A 22,469-nucleotide genomic window follows, 5' to 3' on the forward strand; every position below is an offset into this window, starting at 1 on the left:
CAAGTTTAGTCTTCCTCTGAATAAGCTACACTTATCATAATACCAAGAGGGAGGATCCCATGAAATCTCATAGGATTAGAGTAATATTTTCCTTACAAGGAAGCCCTCAAAAAAAAAAAAAAAACAAAAAACCAAACTTGCTTGTGGAAACAGAGAGGTCAGGTCCATAGAGGTCCATAGACAGCACTCTCCTCAGAAGCTTGTACCCTTGTCCAGGAGTTGGGCTGGTGGAGTTTTCACCTTTCCAGTAAGGCTTCAAAGAAATACAGTAATGATTTGGACTACAGATCCCAGACTGCTTCTGCCACAAATCCAGGAGCATGACATACTGAGTGCACTGGCTTCACACTAAGGTCTAAGGCTATATTCTACTTCTCCCAATGTGCCCTCCAATTTCCATCAGTATTCCACCTTCCTGTCCAAACCCACTGTGTTCCTGTGAAACTGGTGCTGCTTGTTGTCCTGAGACACTTGCCATTCAGTGGTGAGTGATTCCCGTGCGTGCTGCTTCCTGCTTATCACTTTTTAATGGCTCCAAAACCATTTGAGGAAAAGTCTCTGTGGAACATCATCCATATATCAAGCTGTCCTTTCCTAAGGAGGTAACAACCCAAATAAAACAATGCACGAAGAGGGAAGGGACTGTTGCATCAATTAATTTAAATTCCATAGCTTTTACTAAACATATATGGCAGATCTGATGTGGATTACTTGCTGCCTTTCCTCTTTTAGCCCATAATTGCATCTAAGAACCAGTGTCTAGGCAAGCCTAGAAGGACACTAAGCTCTGACAGTTTACCTGAAAGTAATTACTTTTAGGTAGGAAAAGAAAACAAGTGTAAGGTAGCAATGCATGCACTGAGGATGGAAAGAAAAAGAAGGTGATAGCAGGGGCAGAGGAAGGAGGAGACCCTTAAACACCACTCCAGGATGTGAACATGATGACAAAGAATTTATAAGTCCACTGCTAGGGGCAGTCTTAAGTTGATGTGCTGCTTGGGGAAATATCAGTTGCAGTTAGAGATGATCACTTATCCCAAAAGACGTAGATGTGATTACCATAAGGTACTGCAAATGTTTCTGATAACCCAGCATCTACTTGAAATGCTATCCTAAGCAGGTAAAAAGTCCTTGACTCATGTTGTCCCCTGAGCCTCCCTGCACACCTGACAATAGAGCAGGCACTGCTGCAGTCCAGGGGGGCCTGGAACAGCAGGCAGCCTCACCAGGGTCTCTGTGCTCCAGCAGGAAATCTGTGGGGTGGTTGGGAAATAAAAACTATCAGCAGATAGAAAGGGCAAAGGAAAGAGCTGCCCATGGGTTAGCAAGGGATAAACACACCAAGCAAGTAAGAGAAGAGGCAGTGGGCTGTAACTGATACACTGCTTGAAATAATATTTACTTAACTGCGTGAGAATTAAACAAGTCATGAAGGTGTTAACAAGGGAAATGATAAAGTGCTAGAAGTTAACATAAGCATCTCTAAAATTTAGTTTCTCAATGGCAAGTAACAGCAAAGGGATTTCTTTTTACCTGTCTTTTTTTTGTCTGCCAATGTCCCTAAGAGCAGCCATGCCCCATCCTGACTGATTTAACTCTTAGGTTTTTGCTGTACCTTTTTTTGTGAAGTTTCCACCCAAAACGATTTCTGTATACACCAGTTGCACCACTGAAGTCACTGTCTGCATCTCTGTGACACTTCCACAGTACTTACCTACATGGTAGCCTGGGTCATTAGTGTTACTTCCCATACTAAATGCAGAAAGAGTTTCTTGTATTGCAGACACCCCCCCATGTGGTATCTGCTGGCAAATGCTGATTTCCAAATGGTGAAACTACTTGCTTTTTAGTTTTAAACGACAAGAGAAAGCACTGCTTTCTTTGCAAAGACAAAAAAAAATTACACAATAGCCAGTCAGTTGTCACAAAAGTCCCTACAATCAATACCACTGTGGCATACAGGTGAAACTGCCATGCAAGTCACAGACTCACAAAGGACAAAATACTCTCAGTTAGAAGTGACCCACAGGGATCATCAGGTCCAATTCCTGGCCCTGCACAGCACCATGCCCAAGAACCACACCATGTGCCTGAGAGTTTTGTCCAAATGCTCCTTGAGGTCTGTCAGGCTTGGTGTTGTGACCACTTCCCTGAGGAGCCTGTTCCAGTGCCCAATCACCACCTGGGTGAAAAAAACATTTTTTAATATTAAATATAAGTCCCCATAGGAAACACCACCACACTTTTGCAGTGTGGAATGTTATTCCACTTTGGTTCACAGTTAAAACTGTGGTTGCATATATTGATAAAAGGGACCCACCATGCCTTATGGCTGGTGGCTCTACAATTAGGAGACATCTAATGCCTCAAGAAAGGTAAATGACAGAGATGACATATAGCTAGTGTGACCAGATTTGGGGACCTGAGATGACTCTCCTTCAGACTCCGTCATATGAGATGTTCTTTCAAATTCTCTTGTTGTTTTTCTGTTTTGTTTACAATAGGACTTTAAAACATGTGCCCCTTCTCTCCCTCTTCCATTAGCACTACCTTCCTCCACCTACACAGACCTCCTCCCTGCTACAGGGACTGAGGAGGCAGAGCATTCCAATGAAAGAGGGAGCATGCAGAACTCATGGCCAACAAAAAAAATTGGTGACCATGGGACTGTAGATGGAGGTTTCTCCACTTCCTTCAGCTCAGAGCAGTTCAAACACAGAAAGATCTGCCTCTTCACATAAGACAAGGCAGAGCCTGCTTTATCCTATACACAAGAGTCCATTTATTGCTCCTTTGTAAAGGGCTGAGCTGCAAGCCAGCAGTGTTTGCTTTTGTTCTTTGATGATAATAGCTGTGTTGAAAGAGGGATCAGCAGGGCCACTGCCTTTGTCTGGTGCAGCCCCAGCCATCTATCTGGGTGGGGTAGAGGATGAAGGGGAGCAGGGGGAACAAAGCAAATGTTATTATAGCTCAGATCATTTCCATGCCTGTACAGGAAACATCTGAGGTATTTTTCACTCTAACATTTAAAAAAAAAGTTTAGCAAAAAAGGGAAGTTATCATGACTGCACACTTCTCATCACCCTGACTTGAAGAGACCTTCATTGAAGAGACTTTCATTTCCATCTCTGCAATCCATTCAATCTTGTCCCCTGTTTTGATGTGCTGTGGACACCTGTCTTCTGGCAGCTGAACTGTGAGCTACAGACTGAATTCACCAGTCACAAACAACCTGGCAGGCAGAAGCATCCTAGGTTAAGTGGAAATAAGCACCTAGAAGTGAATGGCACTAAAGTTCTCCAGCATCACTCTTCAGCATTCTCTTATTACTCTCACTCAGAACAGCAGTGTACAGAGAGGACTGGGGAGCAGACAGAAACTGGAGAGAGGAGGAGGGCAAAAGCCATAAAACTTTGAGGTATTTTTTGTCATAGGAGACCCACTCCCAAATGAGAGGAAATCCAGCTTTTAGACACAAAAATTACCATACTCTGAAGATTATCCAGATATTGACACCTAAAATAGCTTTTCTAAAGTTAGATTTGGCTTTTATCATTCTGCAAATACAGAAATGGATATGGATAGACTCTCACTGACAGAAGCATGACTGGTTGAGAACTCAGCCACTTAATTTGACATACTATATATATACACATACATATACACACACATATATATGTGTGTGTATCTATATATATATATAAACATAAACCATTCAGACCATAGAGTGATGCATTTATGGCAGTCTGTGAAATGATTCAAAAGATACGTGATAAGCCAGTCTGAACTCCACAAGTGCGGTAGTAAGAGATGTCATCCAGTGACTCAGAACTGGGTGATTACCACCTAAGTGAGCTCTGATGGAACATTTTAACAATATGAAAAGCTGCATTTTGATTCAGCTGAAAACACCTCAAAGTGGCAAAAGCAAATTCCTCACTAATTTGATACTTCATCAAACAAAGAGTTAATTTCACATGCTGATTTGGCAAGTGGTCTCATTCTATCCTAATCTGGTCTGTTAAGGCACTGATAAACACATCGTCCTACTTCAGACCTCCTACAGACTCTTCTTCTTTCTCTTCAGTACACAGTGGTTCAAAACCATCAGGGAGGGTTACAGCAACTCCAAAACAAATAGCCTCTCCATGGTATAAACACCTTATGACAACAATTTGCTTGGGTAAAGATGGGCTCAGTAATGAGATCAGCTTCAAGCATTAGCACATCCCTGGATACAGTGGTCACACTGGACACAGACACTTTGAAGACTCTTGTATTTATGGTTAACCAAAGTTAAAATCTTGGCTCCATTGAATCCATAAAGGACTTGAAAATTAGTTTAAGAGTGTAATGATTTTCATCCTTCATGTCTGCTTAACATCTTTTGTTTTACACTGGTAGTAGGATGCATTCCTGGTGTCCTTCCATGGGATTAATTCACTAAATATTTAAGTTGCTAAATGCTTAGGATACTGAAACAAATCCAAGACCCCTCCAGCCTGTGATGTCTGTCACTGAGCAACACACTGGGATCATGAAGAACTTCACAGTACTAGCAGGTGTAGGCCTTATTGTCTCACTCCAGAAGAATAGGACCCTATAATTTGTGTTAATGGAGTGTTGAACACTTCTGATTTTATTCAGTAGAGATAAGTGGTGACACATACACAAACAAGTTCATTACAATCAATTACATTTCTCTGTGTTCTTTGTCCTGTGGGATCTCTTAGGCTGCCAGCCTCTTGGGAATAGTATTCACTTGATACATTGCATAGAATTGCATACATTTGTGGTACTGTGCCTTTGCACAGCTAATACTTGGGATCCCAAAGCACTTATTAGCTGTGAATATAGGACTCATTCATCTAGTACTGAAAAGCAGCCAGCTCTGAAGTGAAAGAGACAGATGTTTAACAGCTTATAGGAACACCATACAGCAGTTTAGCATGTCAGAATTAGAACAACAAGAATTACTTAAAGAGGCAGAATGAAACTTCGCTGATTCTACTAAAAGTGCTGTGTGATTTTAAAGCACTCCTGATTTAAATGAGGTGAAGAGATTTGATTTCAAAACTTATCTGGTTTCAAATCTTATCTGAATTACAGTGATTTGAGGCTGCCAATCCTTTTCCCCATATTGTGCACGTTAATGTTGTGGGCAGCCTCCCCTCTGCATGGGGTCAAATGTGAGGTCGACTGAACTATGTCCAAGTATATCACCTTCTAAAGTGCAGGAAATTTGAGTGAAGCCTTTAGCTACTAAGCAATATGGAGCCTTTACCCTAGGGGGCCAAGCTTTTTCCTCTCAGGGAACCAAAATACTCAGGCAGAGTGTGTGCTCAAGCTAGCTGGGGAGACATATGCAAACCACTATGATTTTGCTACTGTTATGTGGCCATATAGAAAAGGGCTTTCATATCAACATGGTATGGATTGCTTAAGTATGCTTGCTGCTTTCAGAAACCAATGCACAGAGTTACTTGGCTCCAGTAAGGAAAAAAATATTGAAAAACAAATTCCTAATAATCCCTCTAATTAACTCTGTATCATTACTATTCACAGAAAAAATTGCTTGCTGATGTCACAGCTTTCAGTGACAGTACCATCCTCTACCACATATCCTAACAAATACACTCACGTACATTCCTCAGGGCTCAGGCTACATTGCTGGGGGAAAGTCAATAGTAGACCACTACTAGCAAAAATCCAACTGGAATTTAATTACTCAGTGCCCTCCAAACAATCTGTTGATCTTTATTTAAGCTGCCTAGTGCCCAAGCACTCCAGGAGGAAACTTCTCTATGTTTCATCCTAAGTGTCTGGGCACTGGACAAAAGAGAGGATTTGCTCCCTGCTATTTTGCAAAACACTCTCATGCATCTACCTTCAGCCAGTTATGTTCCCAGTCTTGTGGGGAACACAAAGATACATAACTATATAACTTTTGAAGGGCAGATGCAAGTAAAAAAGTGTCCTTCATATTCACCATAGAGAGAAGGAGAAGAAACTTCTGATGATGAAAGAGAAGTTTTGGCTTAATGTCAGAGAAATTTGGTAGGAACAGGGTAGTGAGGGTCTGGACTATTTTGGCCACTGAGAGCTTGCCAAAAGCATTGAAGACTATTAAGAATTTGCCAAGCATTGAAGACAAGTATTTCTCATTAATTTTTCAGATTCACCTGATCTTGTCTTTGAAAGAGTAGTTGGCCCTTGTGACCTTTTCCAATCCCATTTTCTATGATTTTATTATTCTAATTCAAAAGACACTCTACCCAGACATTCCCATCAGTAACAACTGCCAGGCATCCTAAGCCAGCAGCTTCACTAATGGAGCAAGGCAGACACCAAAGTCAAGCCTCTGACAGCAGCAATGCACAGGTACTCAGCAAAGAGTCAAAGGAACCAAGAAAAATCACAGTACCATTATCAACAGCTTCCAGCAATGAAACTGGTGGAGGTTGCATCATGATCAAAATGCTGGTCATTCCTTGATGGACTTCTCCATCCTTGAACTTGTCAGGTCTATTCCGAAACATGTGAAACTGATTTTCTTTGTTTATTTAAAACGTGCAACTGGTCAATCCCCAAACTGTTGCTTTATAAAATACATGAATAAGCACTTTCTATTCAGCATCACTACAGCATTTCTGATTACAAATATCTACTTCACCTCCTGCTTTAGCCACTTCTTTTCTAAATTGAAAAGTGCTGGCCTATCAACATTCTCTGCAGATGGCAGCTGTACTTGACCTGTAGTGAAAAGGCACCAATGTTATCAACATCAAGACTAGTTTTGATGTTTATCCTGAAGTTAGTTGTACAAGGCCATTTGTGTAACTAATATATTTTAGCACAGGTCTAAGCCCATCAAAAGTCCTTCCCTCTCCTAAGCACCAGTATGACCAAAACTCCAGTGAGAACAAACTTATTATTCCCATCAGAAACACAAACTGACAAGTTTATGAGTAAGAAATGCAGGCTGTGTTTGGACAAATCAGACTAAGATCACCCTATTGTACCTCACCAGAGGCTGGTGCAGATCCAGGTCCCTTCTTCTCTTTCTGTTTAGCAGTATCACGCCTATAAAGAGCATTTATCTGCCTTAAAATCTCCTGAAATGCTTGGGCCAAGAACAAGCTATAGCCCCTGTGTGTAGAGAACAAAGTATGTTACAGAACAACAAGGACATTCCTGATGGCATGTGCCCAGGTTAGGCACACACACCACACTGTCTCCTCCACAAGCACTACCATCTGTCCTTCAATGTTCCACGCAAACAGCAAAAGTCACCATATGGTTCATTGTGCTACACGTTGGAAATCACAAAGATTTTCCAACCAAGTGGCCACTCACAGGGAAAAAAAAAGGGACTAAATGACTTTCCATCCTTTAGCTACAATATTTGTAAGGCATTTGTATATTAGGAGCAGTGGCATGGTCACATAGAAAGTTGTTTTTCAATTTCCTTAGGTAAAGAGAGGAAGATGATTTCTCTTTACTTCCCAGCTTGGATGAAACAAGAACCTATGGCCTTCTAAAAGCATACAGGCATACTTGATGTCACACTTCTATATCATTACCTAGGCATCTCTGTATCTGCTCCACTCTTCCATCTCTGTGTCCAGCACACACTTATGGCTGGAAAAATCCTATCCTCATTCAGATTTCTGTTCATGGTGAAAAGTCTCACACTCTTTGAAAAGCCTTTCAAAAACTATTTGCAACATTCCCATAGGCAGTTGCTTCCTCATGTTTTAATTACAATTGAAACTACCTTCCCATTACAAGCCAAATTTTCCCTTGACTTTAACAAGAACTAAATCAATTAACGTGACATTTCAGGGGCTGCATCATGGCATAGCATACTTATTCTTCTAAGCTGGAGGTGACACACAGGAGATCTTAGGGATACAGGAGTCAGTTTCTCTCCAATGGTCCTCTTGTTTCAGTCAATTTAGACATCAGGAAAGGATGGCAGCTGGATGACTGCCCCTAAATGAAATACCCTCCCTGTCAGGAATGTCTTCCCTGGATTCACCAGCATAGCTACTTCTCTGACCTCTCAGATCCAGCAAAGGCAATACTGCTAGAGGGTTATCAGGACATAAAGACAACCAAGAGCCTGATCATGCCGATGCACAACAGTGGACTTTCCTAAGATGGCCACCACGAAAATTAACTTATTTTTAAGTAGTCTTGTAAACTAACATGAAAAATTGAACTAGCCATATGACCCAAGAAGCTAAAACTAGTTTAATTGCTGGCAGTCTGAAGTCTGCTCAAAGCACTGAAACCAGGCCCATGGTGTTTGACCCTTGTCCACATCACCTGCAAGGCTGACACAGAGACTGGAAGCTGAGGCATTGCCCACCATATCCCACAGGAGAGGACATCTCCTCCCATTGAGGAAGAGCCTGCACACATGCTAAGGATTTTTGTATTTGTCTGATTCTCAGAACATCACCATGACAGCTACAAAAGGCATTTACTACTGCCAAATCCATTGTAAATTGTGCTGCCTCTGTTCCTTTCTTATAATCTAAAAAATGACAGATGGAAATGAACTTTGGCCATATTTCCTATGACATATACATCAATGAGAATATTCAATAAATAGTAACACAAAGAACAGAAAAAGGAGTTAACCCAAGGAGATTTTGGCAGGGGGGATGGGAATTATACGTAAGCAGAGCAAGGTTTGTTAAGCCTATGAAATGGCCCAAGTTATAATCTATTTGCTGTACCCTGTCTTGGAATTAATAAAACAAATCCCTTGATATGTCTGACAGAGTTATTAGAGGGTGTTAATATTCCTCTCAGAGCAATCTGAAAAGGTGGAGCTGGAGGCACAGGATGCTGTGGCTAGTCTAGTCAAGCAAGGGTGGACAGAGAAGGGGATCCCGTCTTCAAACTCGCCTGACTCTCACTGTCAACATTGCTTATTCCTGTCCAGCCTACTCTAGAAAGTGTTAGAAGCTGTAGAACAACAGGCAAAGCCACACAGTGGAAAACTCCCCATCCCCACTTCTCAATCTGACATGAGGCAGGCAGAGAGACACTGTGCCCCTGGTTGAGCCCTGGGATGCCTGAGCCCTTCCCTGTTCACAGCAGGCTGGGGGGTCAGGCCATAGAAGGGAGAACATCCTGTATCACTGATCTCAGAGGACAGCCTGAGCTCTGAAGAAAGACGAGCTCATGCAGGCTTGGAGGGCAAGGAATCTTCATTTACCTGGTTACACCTGGCACTTACTAGTGCCATATGCCAACATTCTGTGCTGCATCACAACATCCCAAGGCCCAAATGCCATATTACATCCATCTGCAAGACTTCCCAGAAAAATCAAGAGGTGACTTTTTCTGCATTAAAAGAGACCTCCAGCAGGCTTTGTCCAGTAGCCCAGTTATTGTATTGTCAGTATCATGGTACTTCTTTGTTGGAAGGTCTGAGTAGAATTATTGGCATTTTACCACCAAATCCAGATCATTTAATGTTCCACACTTCACCAGCATTCCTGAGAATATATATCTGTTCTTGGAAAACAGAGCAAGGCAGTGGGATAAAACTCCTACTTTCTTGCGCAATACTGATTATAGCTAATACAGAATAAAATCTAGGTTTGTTACAGGATTTAGATAGCAATAATTTGGAATTCAGTTCTGTATTGGGTGCCTTGCAGAAAATACCATATTCAAGGAGTTAGTGAACTCAACCAGACCATGTCTGTTGTGTTGACCTTGTACTTGGGGCTTCAGAAGCCCACACAACAGCAGCAGCAGTCACTGCAAGAGCTTGCTGGAGTGCCAAGTGCCATGAGATGTTACAACAGAAACAAAACCCTAACCCATAAGGAAAAGACAAGTGATTCCATTTGCTACACAAAATAAAAGGCATTACAGCATGGGAAGGAGGAGGAAAATCCATTCAAGATGGATGATATCCGAGGTCCATTTGATGGAGCATGAAAGCAGGACTCCAAGCCTCTGAAGTGACAAAGCATTTCCTCACTCATATTCTTCTTTTTATTATATCTTATCACAATGTCTATTTTATTACACCATTTGGTTTTAAGCCTTTTTCTTTAGATCCAGAAAAATCCCTGCACACTCTCTCACACACAGGTGCTTCCCAGCACTAAGGGAGGGACTCATCAAAAAAGGCTGGCACAGTTCTGGTCAGCCACTTGGTGCCATCAGGTGCTAAGATTTGTGCTTCAGCTGGTCTTTTCACCAGGGAACCACTCACAGTCTCCTGCTTTAAACACTCATCTCCCTGAATTGTCTAAACCCCCTCTGGATTTGGTGTAAGTATCAATTATTGATTTGCTCAGTCCAATTCCAATTAGGATGGAGTTCCAGTGTGCCTGAAAAGAGAACTCCATTTATTACACTATAAAAATATATAGTGCACACTCCTCCAAAATCATCCTAAATACAGCAATGAGTAATCAGAAGAAATGCATCTTCTTTTCCTCTCCTTTCTACACTTACATATAATTTTTAGAGTTGGGTTAATGGGTTTTATATTCCATGTTATTGCTGTATTTGCTGCTGCAATATATATATATATTTTTAAATTAAACAGAAGTCATCAGGAGGTTCTATTGGAAGCATTTGCCTTGTTTATTGTTGAAAGGCACTGCTTGGAAAAGAGTAACTGCTGACTTCAGTAAATGTGAAACATAATGACAGGAAACAGCTGCATTCTGCATCTTTCAAAATGCTAAATTTTCTTGTGTAATTGTCTAAATGTAGACCTGCAGCCTAGTGCAGAATCTATGCAGATGCAGGCCCAAGTGCATAATCACAGGACCTCATACCCACTGAATTCAGCAGATGTCTCTCTTCATTGAATGGACTAGGCCCAGGTCCCTAAAATTAACAGCATTCAAACACAGGAAAAAAAATTGTTTGTTTTTTCTTTTGATTAATGTGTTAACATAATACACATAAGCTCATATCCAGAAAAACAGAAAACAGAGAGGGTGTAGGAAAAAGGTATATATATTTTTAGTACTGAAAAAAATAATGGTTTAAAATTTCTACCCTTTTTAAATCTGTGAAAAATAGTGCATGCAATAAATAGCTTCCATGCTCATTATCTCAGATTTTTTATATAAAAGACACTGCTGAACAGTATGAAGCCTCCAAGCCACCACTTTAAATCCACTGTAAGTCAATAAAGATTCAAAGTTATTCCCAGCTAGCAGTCTTTCCATAACCTAAGTGGAAACAGATTAATAGACCCCCTCAATTCATCTGCTGGCCGATTTCTGAATCCAGAAAATCCACCATCAATAACTGGCTTCCAACAGTACACAAATGTGTTGAGCACTGTATCAACTGTGAGAGCACAACCCCCCTTCCCACCAAGAAGAGTGCCAAACACAGTGTCAGACACTAGCACTGATACCTCAGCTGAGTCTCAAGCACAGAAAGAATGCAATTTAGTCCCTTATTTCCAAATACCATCCCTTTGCAGAAAATTTCCACCAGATGCCTGTTACATGAGTAAAAGCCAGTATCTCTCCTCCAGGAACTGTTATTACTCACTGGCCAGGATGCAGCTCTATGTGCCCATGCACTAAAATCATGGAAGAGGAAGGTCTTACAATCTGCAGCATACATCAAGCTGTTCCAGAGTGTTTGTACTTCCATGTCTGATGAGGTCAAAGAAAGCCACAGCCCCTTTTTATTCCCTGAGCAATTCAGGGTTTGTAACTGCAGCATGAACCAGGGAAAGCCATTCAGCTTGCTCTGATTAGATCTTAAAGAGCCTCATTCACTGCCAGGTGAGTAATCAGTCCCACACTTAAAGAGCTAATAAAAACTTCCTTCACTAGGAAAACACTGCCCTGAAATAAAACAATAGCAATTAGGGAAAAGAGATGCAATTCATCTTTGGATTTCAGTGATAGTCATAAGCACAGTTGCTCAGGGATTTGGAAGAGGGATAGTACCTTCTTTTCTGTGCCTTCTAATTACTAAAAGGGTAATATCTCTTCTCTTCAGGAGTATGTCAGTATGGATCCCACTAGAAATTGCTGGAAAGCAGTAGCCTTCCAGGATGGTAGGAGAAAGTATTGAGAAAGTATTTTACTTGCATCGAGGAGTGATTGTAGGACAGTATTTCTGAAATGGCATCTGGCCTAGCTGGGTTTTCAAAGAAATAACAATATTAAAAATTTTGATTATTCTGTATTGTCACCTGACAACATGATGTAGAAACAGGTACTAACATGGCCTTTTGAGTTCATACAATTACAAAGTAGTTGAGGTTTGAAGGGACACTCATGACCATCAGTACTGACTGCCCAACTCCCCTAGGTCAAAGCAGACCAAATTGCTCAGGACTTTAGTCAGGCTTTTACTGTGTTCAAACACAGAAGACCTTGCAACACCTGGTGAAGTGAGCCTGGATACAAAAAATAGGACATACATTTAAAGAATGGTACACATTCATATAAAAAAATGGTACACATTCATATAAAATGGAAGAAGGAAGGAGGAGTGGAGGGCATTTAGACATCTAGACCAGTATGACAATACAAACACTGTCATTTGGTAAAAGATGAGCAGGTAAATCATCATCTTGTACCACCTAACCCTGGATATTAGGCAGCATACATAGGGAAGTAATAGAAAACTACACAGCTGCAAAAATAGGGCAATAGAAACCTAGCACAGGCAGTACACAGAGAAGCAGATGAAGCACTTGGTATCTTCCCTTGTAACAAGTCGGTCATGGAATATTTTTATTAGGAAAATGTACAGAAGGAGATTTAAAAGGACTTCTTTCAGCAGCCACCAGCTGCTGGGTATCAAAAGTCTGGTGAGGAAGCTTGCCAGCTTGGAGGTATAGAGCCACAGGATTAATATTTGATCCAGATACTGATGATTTTCCAGTGAGAGAACAACTGAGTGCATCTTCCTGGCTGTTTATATCATGTAGCATTTTATGGACATCTTGCTTATCAGCCATGCCACAACAGAAGCAATGCCATGCCATAACAGAAGCAGAAACACTGTGTAGACCAGCCCTGAGTACTTTCTAATCCAGGATATTATTGTAGCTTCATCTCCTTCCCAGAGCACACCACTCACCACTGCAGACAGCTCAAGTGTCGATCTGCACCTTACAGTGATATTGCCCTGTTCCTATTGCCTGTGGAGTAGTCATGGCCATTGTCACTGCAGTGAGGACAATAAGGAATATTCTTTTTCTCCAGGATTAGCCATAAGACTTTGAGGTAAAAACAGGTGATCCCATTGCTTTATGGTGCCTAGAATATATTGAATATATTGACCTTGGTCATGTTCTAGAAGGCCACAGGTGAACTCTAACAAATAGCATCAGTTCTGCACACCTTATTTGAGAAGCACCAATTCCTTCTCAATAGCGTAATACAACTTAAACCCTAGAGAAAAAGTAGCTATCCAAGAGGAGGATATTGCCTATCAGCCATAATGTCCATGAACATAATAGCTTGTTATGAGTGAAACAGAAACTGTTGTAGCTTCTATCTACCAGGAAAGTGATCACTCTTCTACTCCAAAAGCTGAACCCCTTAAAGTAACTTGAAGAGTAAGGTAAAAAAAAAAAAAAACAGGTCTTATATGAGGAACACTGAGGTCAACAGGATCACTCCAAGGTATATCCCACAGACTTGACCTTGGTGAGGTCAAAGACCCACTTCACTAGTCTGTACCTCAGGCAGAAGACAATATGTATGCATCTGCTGGGTTCGTTCAGACCCACAAGAGGGAAACAACCTCCCTTATTATTTGGCATAATGGAGCATGAGCAAAAGCCATTTCTTCACTCCTACATAGTCTCTTGAATGACTCACAAAGAAAGCAACACCCACTTCTATTGGGGCAAGCTTTCTTAGGAGTGACACCCTGAAACAGAAGGGGGGGGGAAGATATAAAAGATTAAACTGGTCAAGTAGCTACAGCCATACTGAATTTACAAAAGAGGGTGAGTCTGTTTCCAAAGATTTATTCACTAAACTCTGAAAGTACTCCTAATCACCACTGAAAATTTGCAGGTGAATAATGTGTGTGGGCTGTATTATCAGGGAAGAAGACAACTCTTATCCACCAATATCTCACTGAACTTCAGGTTGGGAAGAAAGTTAAATCTATTGACCTGAGAATTGCATTCACTGCAATTCAATGATAAAATGCAAAACCCTAGAAAGGACAAGTTGGGCCTTTTGATATTTCAGAACATTCAGTCCAGTTGTGAATTACATCTATGAAGTCTCAAGTGAGCATTAGTAGTGCTTTCTCACTAGATTTTACTCTTCATGGTCTTTCTCCATACCAGTACGGAAAGACATTTTCCATTGTCTCAAATGCAATGACCACCTTCTTACTGACTTCAGATCCCTCAGCAGTGCACAGCCTCGTGGCATATAGAGTATCACCGGTTTGCTGGATACTGGCTATTTCTGTCAAGGTCTGAGGCAGGACCTTTGCAATCATCTTAGAAAATACAGGACTTGGCTCCACTACCAATGATGATCAAGACAGCCTTGGTGCTGCTGTGTCACCCCATGAGTGACATCAGCCCTGGCTGTTTTCTGCCTGCTATAGTTTTCACATGAGTCTTTGCTTTCCTGTCTGCTGCAGTAGGCACTGAATGAAGCCACCTCATTTGGGAGCAGGAGGCCAGAGCTTGTCTCCAACAGGACCTTCAAAAACTGCTCCAGCAGATGGAGCTTTTACCTTGTATCTTGCAATTTACAGTTTTGTAGAGAATGACAAGTCAGGCATCTGCTCTTTTCTGAAATTCCACACAAAAGAGAAACCTGTTGTGTTCAACCCCTGTAATGATTAACCCTGAAAAATACAAAACTCTTAAAACTGGCAGGGCTTTGAATCCAGAGGAGCCAGGAGGAGTCATTTCAGACAGATGGTCTTGGAGATAAGAGAGATGAGTATTTTCTCAGAAATTAGTTTCATTTGAGTGCATTAGCAATGTTCCATTATCTAGTTCTCTGTCCTAAGGTCTGGAGGGAAATGAAAGAAGGTCACACCACCTTTCCATTATCCTATTAAAAGAAAGGGAGACCCAAAGTTCCTACATCTCTTCTAATTTCATTTATGAGGAATGTGTAGGCCAAATGGGATCCATACTGACATCTAAAGACCTAGACGACTTCACTCCTCAAAGCCAAGAGCAGAGGAATAAGAAAAAAAACAAAATAAGAAGACTGTTGTAGGAAAAAGAAGATTCATGCATCACTGCATTCTTTTATTTGGCAAGGGCAAATTTGACACATTTGTCAAGGGCTAGGAAGGTGTGAAGAGTGTGTCTCTAGTTCTCCAGTATCAAGTGGCAAATTCCAACACGGGAATCAGATGTCAAAAGGAGGGAGATTTAAATTATGTTCATGGAAGAGATCCTCAAAGACGTGGACATTTGACCTAGCTGAAGACAAATACTAGAATGCAAACATGGAAGTGCAGCTTTCCCTTCCAACTGAGTGTCTTGAAAGCTGATCAGTTTTCCATGCTTGGACAGTTTTCCTGCTACAACCACACAGCAGGACTGGGTTTTCCCTTGCTGACTCGCTCTCTTTTGCTCCAGTTGCACATCCCAGCCCCCAGCTTTGCCTCAGAAAGACAGCTTTGCCTCCCAGTGCCAGTATGCAAAAGCTAGCCTGGCCAGTCGCAGCCAGGAGGCTCTTCCCATGCTAGCCATGATCATCTTGACAGTTCTGCTTTCTTCTCACATCATCCATCATCTCCCTCACAGCACCACCCCACCCTGGAAGCAGCCTCCTCCATCTACCACTTTAGGGTTGGGGGCAAGAACAACAATGATCAATGCCAAAGTCAGAGCACATATTCCTTCTTTCCTTCTCCCACTAGAGTGATAAGGCAAACAGAGCCAGGATCAATTAGGATGGAGGAAAAGCAGCAGAACCATAAGCTGCTCATACAAAAAATCAGCTCATATTTCTGCTCTGAGAAAGGAACAGCTGGAGTGTTGATGTTTAGGTGTGCTTAGAAAAGACTGCCAGAAAGACTGAAGGAAAAGATCCACATAGTCACAGGTCTGCACATCACTTTCCAAGCATCCATCATGGAGATAATAGCTGTACAAATACATCTGAGTCTGGACTGGCCACTCGCTTTTGTGTGCGTATCTTGGGATCCAGTTTGACAGCGCTACCAACAAATGTCACTCCTGATCTTGGGATTGCCTATTTGTTTAGATCTGTTTCCTTCTGGCCTAGTTCTGATGATGAGTTTTATTACAGACATAAAGGAATTCCACTGATGTGGTACTTCACAGCACCAACAATTAATTTGCTGTGCACTGCACTAAAATAATTCATACATGCTTACAGCTTCAAACAATTTAATTTAAACAGCTTCCACAATAAATGCCAGTCAGAATTGTTAGCTACCCTGAACAGAAGAGTCCTACTCAGACTACTGTATGCTATGCAGTAAAATAGAGTACTGCTGGAGGACAGCATGGTTAAACGCAGTTTATCACAATTACATAGAAAATAAGAGAGTATTTTTGGGCTAAAGAGCATCTAGTCATGTTTTCTCATTATGTTATTGTTTCCAACATAAGCACAATGTCCTCATGCCCCATCTGCCACCATCTACATTCCACACTGAACTTGCTGCTCACTTGGATAACTCTTCTTTGCAAGGCAACTTTGTTTTCAAGGGTAACATGAGAAATGAGGCATAGTGGAACAATTTTTAGTGTCTAAAGAAGAGATTTTTGGCCAACAAACACAGGAAAAAGAACTCTTAGAAAATTTTAAGCTGCTGAAAGTGAGTAAAGTTAATAGAAGAAAAGGTCTTTTCAGGAATCCATTTTTCCATGGGACTTTCTCTCTGCTCCTGTCTTGGACAGGTGTACACTTTGCTAGGTAAAAACCTGGATGGCCAAGCTCGAAGAGTGGGAGTGAATGGAGTTACATCCAGCCGGTGGCCGGTGACAAGAGGGGTTCACCAAGCTCTGTACTGGGACCAGTTGTGTTAAGTATCTTTATCAATGATCCAGATGAGGGGATCAAGTGCAGCCTTACTTTGCAGAAGACACCAAGTTCGGTGGGAGTGTTGAGCTGCTGGAGGGCAGGAAGGATCCGCAGGGGAATCTGGATGGGGTGGATTGATGGGCTGAGGCCAATGGTATGAGGTTCAACAAGGCCAAGTCTCAGGTCCTGCATCTGCATCACAACAACCCCGTTCATCACTGCCAGCTGGGGGAAGAGTGACTGCAAAGCAGCCCAGAGGAAAAGGACCTGGGGGTGCTGGTCAACAGCAGCTGAACATGAGCCAGTGTGTGCTCAGGTGGCCAAGAAGTTCAGAAGCATCCTGGCCTCTCTCAGCAATAGTGTGGCCAGCAGGAGCAGGGCAGTGTTTGTCCCCCTGTACTGGGCACTGCTGAGGCCACAACTCGAGTCCTGTGTTCAGGTCTGGGACACTCACTACAACAAAGACATTGAGGTGCTGGAGCATGTCCAGAGAACAGAGCTGCTGAAGGTCTGGAGAGTAAGTCTTTGGAGAAGCAGCTGAGGGAGCTGGGGGAGAGAAAAAGCTCAGGTGAGACCTTATGCCTCTCTACTACTACCTGAAGGTAGACTTGGCCTAGGGGAGAATTGGCCTCTTGTCTGAAGTAACAATTGATAGGAAGAGAGGACAGAGTCTCAAGCTGTGCCAGGGGACATTCAGGTTGGATATTAGGAAAAATTTTCTTTACAGAAAGAGTTTTCAGTGCCAAGTACTGAAACAGGCTGCCCAGGAAAGTGGTTGAGTCACCATCACTTGAGGTATTTAAAAAAATGTGTAGATGTAGCCACCTACCACTTAGTGGTAGGTTAGTGATGGGACTTGATGATCATAGATGTCTTTTCCAACCTAAATGAGTCTATGAAAATAACCAACAAAACAAAAATGTCAAATTGAAAACTCTTCTTTCTTCATCACATATGCACAACCTTCTATACAATCAGTTCTACTCAGCTGGAAGTTCAGCACAACAAAGTCCTGCCTTCCGTGGTTCATTGGAGCCACTCCACTCTGGAACAAAGTTTCCAGTGAAACTTACTGTTTCTATGGACAATGAAGGCTGGACAGAAACAGAAGGTTACATGAGAGCCTAACCTTCGCAGGTTTGAAGAAATTCAGAAGGGAGGCGAAATGTAAAACCATACTTTCTCCTATCACCTTCCATCCAAGGGTATGTTCAGTCACGTATTCAAATATTTGAAATTAGCCTTACATTTTGGTATTTTAAGTGAAATCATAAACATTTCTCTATTGGATACATTTAGAGAAACTGGATCCTGTCTTGAAAAGTTGTATCGGAGCACACATAAACCACAGACAGGCAAAACCAGCTAAAATTTTTATTGCTACAAGTCTATTTTTCTTTATTACTAATTTGAAAAAAGCACTAAACAGGGGAATCCATAAAGCATAGCCCAAGCAGTGCTGCCTACTGGCACGAGGTACAGAACAAGCTGGTTCAAGATGGTTTCAGCGGGCAAAGTTATGAGACAACAGCCCCAAAGGCAGAACTTCCTGGTTATGGACAATCCAATCTGCCAAAAAGAATAAAAAGAGAGTTGAAATTCTCTGAATTTCAACTGAAATTTTATAAGAATCCCTAAAATCCAATGCTCTGGTTTTAGCTTCACATTCAATGTATACCACAGTATTTTGTGGGTTTTCTAGCACACTTGGATAAAACTAGATAAACGACTACATCGTTTAATACTTAGGATTTAGCATTCTGGATTCCAATTTCACCTCAGGCATCTTCTGACTTGATACCCTTCAATAATTCTCATTCTGCTTGCCTCTCAGTTTTGCCATCAGTAAAATGGAGATAGCATGCATTCCACAGTGCGGTGGAGAGATGTGAAGGCTGACTGATTTATCAGTAGTTGTGAGATGCTTAGGAATACTCTGATGAAATGCGCCACATGTATGCACAATTTATTATTAACCTGACAGCGTTTTAGCTCTTTTATTTTCCTGCCTTGCACACAATTTAAGTGCAGGATGCCTGAAGCACATTTGAATGGATGCCATGTGGCATTTTGATTGCAGCAGGTACTACTGTTTAATTCTGAAATTCACAACTTCAAGATCACATTTAAGCAGGATTTTTGCAATTCATTTTCCTTCTTCACTCACTTTTAAAAGAAGAACATTTGATTGGTCTTGGTTTCAATTCAGTATTAGATCATTAAAATTATTAAAGGCAAACGCAGGCAAGGAAAGAATATCATGGAAGAATGTGATCTTTGGGCCAAATCTTTAGAGGTGAAAAAGGACAGAAATAAACACAATATGAAGGTAAAATGATCAAAACTGCTATTTTGAATCCCAGATCAGTCACAAGGCTTCAAGGTGCCTGAATCACTTTTCAAAATGGGACTTAAAAGTAACTTGACAAGATCAACAAATCTAAATAGATCTGTGTTCAGTTCTTAGTTAAGGACATCTTCCATCAGATGAATGAAAACTTTGCTTGAATAAAGAGTAGTTGGTATATGAAATTAATTTTGAGTATTATTTATGGGATCAGATATGCAAGAAAACATTTTATATAATGATCCTGGCATTTGATATTTTCACTACAGAACAGCTCATTGATGACACAGTATCTTTAAGTTAAAATAATTCACATGCCCATATTGCAGCAGAGCTGTGCAGAAGGCAAAAACAGCTGGGCAACTGTAAGGATAGAAACTAAAGAAGATGTAACCTACATTTTGTTTCACTCCCAGAGCAGAAAAGGGGCTTAAATTGTTTTAGTCAGCTTTCCAACAACAACATTTTGTCAATTAACTAGGAGGAAACTTAAACAATTTCAGCTCTGGAAGAAAACTAGTGGAGACTGTTACAAATGCCCCAGAATAGCATGATATAGATTCATAGATTTTTAAGACCAGAGGGAGCACTAAACAGACCTACAATATAGCAGTGACCTCCACTGTAAGTGGTAGCAAGGCTATAATTAAACACCACTGACAAATGAGTTCTGAAATCACAGCCAATTGTTCTCCCGGGATAGAGGATCTGTTACTTAGTGCTTCAGTTCAGCTATCTTTTGCCTCGGGCAAACTGGGAGTCACCACACTGGCAGCAGCAATGACAGGGAAAACAACCCAGAGCTCAGAAATGACTGTCATGCCATGCTGGTGCAGATCTCAAGTGATTTTCATAGGCAGAGCCTTGCTTATCCAGCCCAAATTTCAGCTTGGGCTAGCTACATTTCAGAGAGCATTTCTTGCACAAAGAGATATTTGTTAAGCTCTTCTTTGGGAATGCCTGCTGCTCAGTCCTTAGGTCTGGCTGCATTGTAAACTACTTAGGTTCAATCCAACACACTAAAAAGCTAAAAAACAAACTGCTGACAATCTCAGGCTCTCACACCAGCAGCTGTGGTTCTTCATTAATATACTCAGCCTTGCTGCCTTCACTGTTACTGTTGAGAGACTGCAGTGTTCAGTGATACATACTAGAAGTCAAATGGGTAAGAGCCCACTCGAGTCCTATCCACTCATAATTATTCCTCAAGCCTTTCTTTTAGTGGAGCTCTTGACAGACAGCAGTACCTATGGAGCTGTCACTTCCAACAAACTGAAAGGATAACAGTGCTTCACACCACTCTTCTCTCCTGGGAGGCTTCAAAGGGCACCAATCTGGTCATTGCTGTATTTGTGCTCCAGGCTCCACTTGCTGTCTGCAGGCTGGAAATCTGTTCTCCTCTCTGATTAAGTTTAACCTATGCTTATGTCTCCTTTTGCCTGCTCTTCTGAATCTAACAGTTCCCACAGGAGCATGGTGGGGTTGAATCCATGGGTTTCCCTTAGTTCCATTTGGTCACTGTGGGAGTACATGCCCCTTCCTTAAAACACTTCAACACTTTTGTATTATATTGCAGTTCATCAGTAGTAGATCCATAGTTGGGCTAATCATGTTGGTAAATTTTAAAATAAGCTACATTGTTATGTGTAATAAAGTATTTTTTTTAATCAGGATTCAGAAATTCTGCAAATTAAAAACACATTGCTTTTTTTCTGCAGATTGTCATCCAAATCAGCTGGGTTTTTTTCTTTTCCTAAATATTTTGATCTGAATGAAACCACCATTTTTCACAAGGAAAACATTTCCAGTCTGTCTGATTCTGCTGCATCTTAGCTGGTCAAAATGTAACTTCACATGTGTTTCATTCAAACATGCCACACCATAGGGCAGGCAAACACCAGACTGCCTTCAAGACACATTTCTGTGTCAGATGCAAAGCAGAGATAATGTGTATAGGTATATAGGCCTCATGTCTGTTCAAAACCAACAGGCTTTGGAATTTGTTGTAGATGTGTTCATTGATGCAGCTGAGACACAATTGAGCATTTCAGCTTAAGTAATGAAGGAAAAGAAAATTTAGGAGGAGGCAGCCAGCAAGCAAAATTACAAATTGATCACTTGAGCCCTACATTTTCTTTTCAGTGAAAAAAAAAAAGTCAGATCTCCAACAACACAGTGCCCACTAGAGGAACTCTGAAGAAAGAGGATTTTGCCATTTTCTGCAGCATCTGATGTTTACTCAAAAGGTCTTCTACACAATAAACTTATAACAATATCATCATATTTCAAGCTCTGGGATCACACAGCTACCAGTACCTAATCTGCCAAATTTTCAGCTAGATATGCCTGTATGAGTTTTGCCCCACCTTTGACACTAATATAAACCCACCTCTAGCTCTGGTTATCCTGAGGGATACAGCAATGCTACTGCTTCACAATGGCAATAATATCCATCCATAATCTTTCATGGTCACTGATCTCCTGTTATCTTCCTTAAAGTCAAAGCTATGTGAATTACAAGGACCTACACAGATCTCCCATTACACCAGAGGTCTGGTAGGCATCATGCAGGGTAGTTGCTTTTGCACAGCCCCCTGCCTCCTACCACACCAAGTTCCAGAGCAGGTCTCAGAGAAGACACAGAGCAAAAGGCAAAAAACAGAAGTGAAAATACAGAAATTCTTGTTACTTTACCAGCTTTTTCTTTTAGGTAGTCCTAGACAAGAAATTTAATCACCTTTCTTCTTCACAAACTTCACCTTTTTCTTTTTCCCTTTATTTTTTTAATCAGCAATTTATCAAGGAATGACTCCACACACTTCTTCTCCATTTAAAAAAAGTCCTTGAGGAATATAAGAAATTTTAACCACATACAGAATGGCACTTAAGGAATTCAGCTGCAAATATGACTGAACTATGAAATTTGCAGATCACAACACTTGCCATTCTCTTCATGGCTAGCCATTCCTCAACTCTTCTTCCTGACCAGCCTCAATGGAGAAACATGCCTTTAGTTCCAAGGATTTCTCCTGTATTACCTTGAGGAGAAAGGTACTGAGAGGCTCTCCAACCCTGAAAGCAACACTTGCAAGATGGATGCAGCAGGA

At 41.3% G+C, this 22,469-nt stretch overlaps 1 protein-coding gene across 4 annotated transcripts in view; it reads right to left on the reverse strand.

The window, feature by feature from the left end:
- LOC102042939 (neurexin-3) overlaps positions 1-22,469 on the reverse strand; it is a 394,756-nt gene that overhangs the window by 362,817 nt on the left and 9,470 nt on the right. The gene's annotated exons all lie outside the window — the stretch shown is intronic.

Source organism: Geospiza fortis, unplaced genomic scaffold, assembly GCF_000277835.1.
Source record: "Geospiza fortis unplaced genomic scaffold, GeoFor_1.0 scaffold54, whole genome shotgun sequence".
In the NCBI taxonomy this organism is placed as follows: Eukaryota; Metazoa; Chordata; class Aves; order Passeriformes; family Thraupidae; genus Geospiza; species Geospiza fortis.